This window comes from Moschus berezovskii, chromosome 10 (assembly GCF_049115385.1).
Source record: "Moschus berezovskii isolate FMDL1 chromosome 10, NW_MosBer_1.0, whole genome shotgun sequence".
Classification (NCBI taxonomy): Eukaryota; Metazoa; Chordata; class Mammalia; order Artiodactyla; family Moschidae; genus Moschus; species Moschus berezovskii.
This window is the reverse complement of record NC_142469.1, coordinates 30,798,890-30,805,130: the sequence shown is the minus strand read 5'-3', so window position 1 is coordinate 30,805,130 and position 6,241 is coordinate 30,798,890.

Sequence of the window (6,241 nt, the reverse complement as noted above, 5' to 3'; positions counted from 1 at the left end):
GCGACCCCATGAATCACAGCACGCCAGGCCTCCCTGTCCATCACCAACTCCCAGAGTTCACTCAAACTCATGTCCACAGAGTCGGTGATGCCATCCAGCCATCTCATTCTCCGTCGTCCCCTTCTCCTCCCGCCCCCAACCTTTCCCAGCATCAGAGTCTTTTCCAGTGAGTCAACTCGTCGCATGAGGTGGCCAAAGTATTGCAGTTTCAGCTTTAGCATCAGTCCCTCCAATGAACACCCAGGATTGATCTCCTTTAGAATGGACTGGTTGGATCTCCTTGCAGTATAAGGGACTCTCAAGAGTCTTCTCCAACACCACAGTTCAAAAGCATCGATTCTTCGGCGATCAGCCTTCTTCACAGTCCAACTCTCACATCCATACATGACCACGGGAAAAACCATTGCCTTGACTAGACGGACCTTGGTTGGCAAAGTAATGTCTCTGCTTTTTAATATACTATCAAGGTTGGTCATAACTTTCCTTCCAAGGAGCAAGCGTCTTTTAATTTCATGGCTGCAGTCAGCATTTGCAGTGATTTTGGAGCCCAAAAAAACAAAGTCTGACACTGTTTCCACTGTTTTTCCATCTATTTCCCATGAAGTGATGGGACCAGATGCCATGATCTTTGTTTTCTGAATGTTGAGCTTCAAGCCAACCTTTTCACTCTCCTCTTTCACTTTCATCAAGAGGCTTTTGAGTTCCTCTTCACTTTCTGCCATAAGGGTGGTGTCATCTGCATATCTGAGGTTATTGATATTTCTCCCAGCAATCTTGATTCCAGCTTGTGCTTCTTCCAGCCCAGAGTTCCTCATGCTGTGAAAGTGCTGCACTCAATATGCCAGCAGATTTGGAAAACTCAGCAGTGGCCACAGGACTGGAAGAGGTCAGTCTTCATTCCAATCCCAAAGAAAGGCAATGCCAAAGAATGCTCAAACTACCGCACAATTGCACTCATCTCACACGCTAGTAAAGTCATGCTCAAAATTCTCCAAGCCAGGCTTCAGCAGTATGTGAACCGTGAACTCCCAGATGTTCAAGCAGGTTTTAGAAAAGGCAGAGGCACCAGAGATCAAATTGCCAACATCCGCTGGATCATGGAGAAAGCAAGAGAGTTTCAGAAAAACATCTATTTCTGCTTCATTGACTATGCCAAAGCCTTTGACTGTGTCGATCACAATAAACTGTGGAACATTCTGAAAGAGATGGGAATCCCAGACCACCTGACCTGCCTCTTGAGAAACCTGTATGCAGGTCAGGAAGCAACTGTTAGAACTGGACATGGAACAACAGACTGGTTCCAAATAGGAAAAGGAGCATCTAGGTATGCGTTACTTATTTGCTAAACTCTGCTCAACTGCACTCCATCAAACTTTTGAAGGGCTTGCAGTTCCTTGGGGACGGGCAGAGTGAGTGGCGTGGAGGAGGAGGGAGGGTTATGTCATAATGCACCAAAATCTTGCCTCTGGACTAGAGGAAGAGATCGACTCTACATCCAAGCGAGAAATCTATAAACATTTTTAACGGGGGCACAAAGAAAATGGATTGGAAGGGGACATTAATTAGGAGTGACAAGAGTACTGGAAGGATTGGATGCTAGCCTTAACTAGAGGACTTGGAGGCTAGGGAGTGAGAACAATCCCATAATGAAATCACGACCTCCCTGACACCGCAAGTGATAAAGAATCCCCTACCCTGAAAAGTTGTTCAGGGCCTATTTCAACCATCTGTCTTAATTCTATCAACAACCAAGGGTGCCAGGTTTTAAAGGCACTTAGTCACTCAGTCGTGTCTGACTCTTTGTAACTCCATTGACTGTAGCCCGCCAGGTTCTTGTGTCCATGGAATTCTCTAGGCAAGAATACTGAAGTGGGTAGCCATTCCCTTCTCCAGGGATCTTCCTGACGCAGGGATCAAACTCAGGTCTTCTGCTTTGCAGGCAGATCCTTTATCATCTGAGCCATTAGTGATGTGCCTACTGAAGGACTCCATGAGAGCGGGTAGCATAGAAAGTAAACTCTATAAGGAGGAAGGAAGTAGAGAGACCAGTTAGGAGTCTATTGAAGTAATACTTTGGGGAGATGATTTTGGCTTAATCCAGGATTCTAGTAGTGGAGGTGGTGAGATGTTGAATCTGGGGTATAATTTAAAGGTACGACTAACAGGGTTTGTGACAGATTGGACATGGAGGATGAGAGAACGAGAGATATCAGGGATGACTTCACAAATTTTGACCTGACCAACCAAAAGGATGGAGTTGCTGTATATACTGAGCTGGAGAAAACTGTAAGAGTAGGTTGTGGGAAGGGTAGGAATCAGCAGTTTAGTTTAGGACATGTTGAGATACCTATTGGAGATCTTAGTAGAGATGTAAATCTAAAGGTCAGGGGAAAGGTAACAACTTTGTGTGAGCAGCATAGGACAGTTCGTAAAACCAAGAAACTAGATGAGACTATGTGGTGGAAAAGTGTGGATGAAGAAGAAAGGAAGTCTGAAGCCTCAGGTCTTAGGCAAACCAACATTTAGAGTTAGCGAGAACAGGATGAAGTAGCCAGTGAAATAGAGATAGTTGTGTCCTGAAGGCCAAATGAAAATATTTCAAGAAGGAAGGAATGTGATCAATGAAGTCAGCGTTATATCAGATCAGTCAATCAGTTCAGTTTCTCAGTTGTGTCCGACTTTTGTGACCCCATGGACTGCAGCACGCCAGGCCACCCTGTCCATCACCAGCTCCTGGAGTTTACTCACGCTCACGTCCATTGAGTCAGTGATGCCATCTAACCACCTCATCTTCTGTCATCCCCTTCTCCTCCTGCCTGAAATCTTTCCCAAAATCAGGGTCTTTTCAAATGAGTCAGCTCCTCACATCAGGTGGCCAAAGTATTGGAATTTCAGCTTCAACATCAGTCCTTCCAGTGAATATTCAGGACTGATCTCCTTTAGGATGAACTGGTTGGATCTCCTTGTAGTCCAAGGGACTCTCAAGAGTCTTCTCCAGCAGCACAGTTAAAAAAGCATCAATTCTTCGGCGATCAGCTTTCTTCACAGTCCAACTCTCACATCCATACATGACCACGGCTAAAACCATAGCCTTGACTAGACGGACCTTTGTTGGCAAAGTAATGTCTCTGCTTTTTATTATGCTGTCTAGGTTGGTCACAACTTTCCTTCCAAGGAGTAAGCGTCTTTTTATTTCATGGCTTCAGTCACCATCCGCAGTGATTTTGGAGCCAAAAAACAAAAAAAGTCTGCCACTGTTTCCACTGTTTCTCCATCTGTTTGCCATGAAGCGATGGGACCAGATGCCGTGATCTTAGTTTTCTGAATGTTGAGCTCGAAGCCAACTTTTTCACTCTCCTCTTTCACTTTCATTAAGAGGCTCTTTAGTTCTCCTTCACTTTCTGCCATGAGGGTGGTATCATCTGCATATCTGAGGTTATTGATATTTCTCCCAGCAATCTTGATTCCAGCTTATGCTTCATCCAGCCTAGCATTTCTCATGATGTACTCTGCATATAAGTTAAATAAGTAGGGTGACAATATACAGCCTTGACGTACTCCTTTTCCTATTTGGAACCAGTCTGTTGTACCATTTACAGTTCAGACTGTTGCTTCCTGCCCTGCATACAGATTTCTTAAGAGGCAGGTCAGGTGGTCTGGTATTCCCATCTCTTTCAGAATTTCCCACAGTTTTCAGTTTTCAGAATTTTCCACACAGTCAAAGGCTTTGGCATAGTCAATAATGCAGAAATAGATGTTTTTCTGGAACTTTCTTGCTTTTTTGATGATCCAGTGGATGTTGGCAATTTGATCTCTGGTTCCTCTGCCTTTTCTCAAACCAGTTTGAACATCTGGAAATTCACAGTTCATGTATTGCTGAAGCCTGGCTTGGAGAATTTTGAGCATGACTTTACTAGCGTGTGAGATGAGTTAAACTGTGTGGTAGTTTGAGCATTCTTTGGAATTCCCTTTCTTAGGGATTGGAATGAAAACTGACCTTTTCCAGTCCTGTGGCCACTGCTGAGTTTTCCAAATTTGCTGGCATATTGAGTGCAACACTTTCACAGCATCATCTTTTAGGATTTGACATAGCTCAACTGGCATTCCATCACCTCCCTTAGCTTTGTTCGTAGTGATGCTTCCTAAGGCCCTCTTGACTTCACATTCCAGAATGTCTGGCTCTAGGTGAGTGATCGCACCATCATGATTATCTTGGTCGTGAAGATCTTTTTTGTACAGTTCTTCTGTGTATTCTTGCCATCCCCTTTTAATATCTTCTGGTTCTGTTAGGTCCCTACCATTTTTGTCCTTTATTGTGCCCATCTTTGCATGAAATGTTCGCTTGGTATCTCTAATTTTCTTGAAGAGATCTCTAGTCTTTCCCATTCTATTGTTTTCCTCTATTTCTTTGCACTGATCACTGAGGAAGGCTTTGTTATCTCTCCTTGCTATTGTTTGGAACTCTGCATTTAGATGGATATATCTTTCCTTTTCTCCTTTGCCTCTGGCTTCTCTTCTTTTCACAACTATTTGTAAGGCCTCCTCAGACAGCTATTTTGCTTTTTTGTATTTCTTTTTCTTGGGGGTGGTCTTGATCCCTGTCTCCTGTACAATGTCATGAACCTCCATCCGTAGTTCATCAGGCACTCTGTCTGTCAGATAAGGACTGAGATTTGACTACTAGATTTAGCAAATTCAGTGTCACTGCTGACCTTGATAAGAGCAGATTCAGTTGACTGGGGTAAGCAGGACCCTACCTGAAGATGGTTCCAGAGAGAACAAGAGTAAACATTGCACCTCTTTTAAAGTGAGTGGGGCTACTAGAGGACTTTTTTTTTTTTCCAGAAGATTGGGGTATTATATTAGTATCTTATTTACTGATGGATGTGACCTAGTAGAGAGGGGGAAATTGATGATTTAAGAGACAAAGGAGAGAAATGCTGGAATGATGGCCTCGAGTAGACAGAAGAGCATACAGTCTAGGGTACAAGATGAAAGGTTGGTCTCAGGAGCATTCATCCATAATACAGAAGGAAGGGAGAATAAGTGGTGACTAACGGTAACCCACTCCAGTATTCTTGCCTGGAGAATCCCATGGACGGAGAAGCCTGGTAGGCTACAGTCCACGGGGTCTCAAAGAGTCGGACACGACTGAGCGACGGAAGGGAATTAATGGCAGTTGTGGTCATGAGAAATTGTGGAGTTGCCTTCTGATTGTTTCTATTTTCTCACTCAAAGAGGAAGTGAAGTCTTGACTAGATTATGTTGTAGTTATTTGCAAAGTCTGTATCTGAAGAGTCTGACATGACAAAGGTCTGTTTTTCTCTCAGGCTAAATGTCTATTGCTGGTCAACTAGGGGATGTTGCTCTAACCTCAGCCAGGGAGCTGGGTGACTCGCTGTTCTTCTCTATTACTGAAATTGAAAAAGGGAAGAGTGGCATCCTGCCTCTTAAAGCCTGTCCCTGGAAATGATATCTGACCCTTATTCTACATATCATTGGCCAAAATAAGTAACACCACCATGGTAGCTTCAAAGGAAGAGACCTGTGAAGTGCGATCTTACCATCCCAGGAAGACAGGAGACCAGGAAATCTATGAATGGAAGAGGACGCATCAGAGGGTTAAGGAAAGAGAAGATGACACAGTTGTTTTGGAGAGTAGGATCGCAACAGAATTAAATGCACTGAGCACCGAATGAATGCCAAGAGCGGTGGCGCTTGTTTCACACATGGTTACGATGGTGGGCCAGGAGATATTCTTTAGGTGCACGTGTGCTCAGTCGCTTGGTCCTGTCCGTCCCTTTGCGACCCCATATTCCATAGCCCACCAGGCTCCCCTGTCCATGGAACTCTCCAGGGGGTCTTCCTGACCCAGGGATTGAACCTGCACCTCCTGTGTCTCCCGCACTGGCAGGCGGATTCTTCGCACTGAGCCACCTGGGAGGCCGTTCTTAGCTTCAGTTCAGTCGCTCAGTCGTGTCCAACTCTCCGCGACCCCATGAATCACAGCACGCCAGGCCTCCCTGTCCATCACCAACTCCCGGAGTTCACTCAAACTCAGGTCCATCGAGTTGGTGATGCCATCCAGCCATCTCATTCTCTGTCGTCCCTTCTCCTCCCACCCCCAATCCCTCCCAGCATCAGAGTCTTTTCCAGTGAGTCAACTCGTCGCATGAGGTGGCCAAAGTATTGGAGTTTCAGCTTTAGCATCAGTCCTTCCAATGAACACCCAGGACTGATC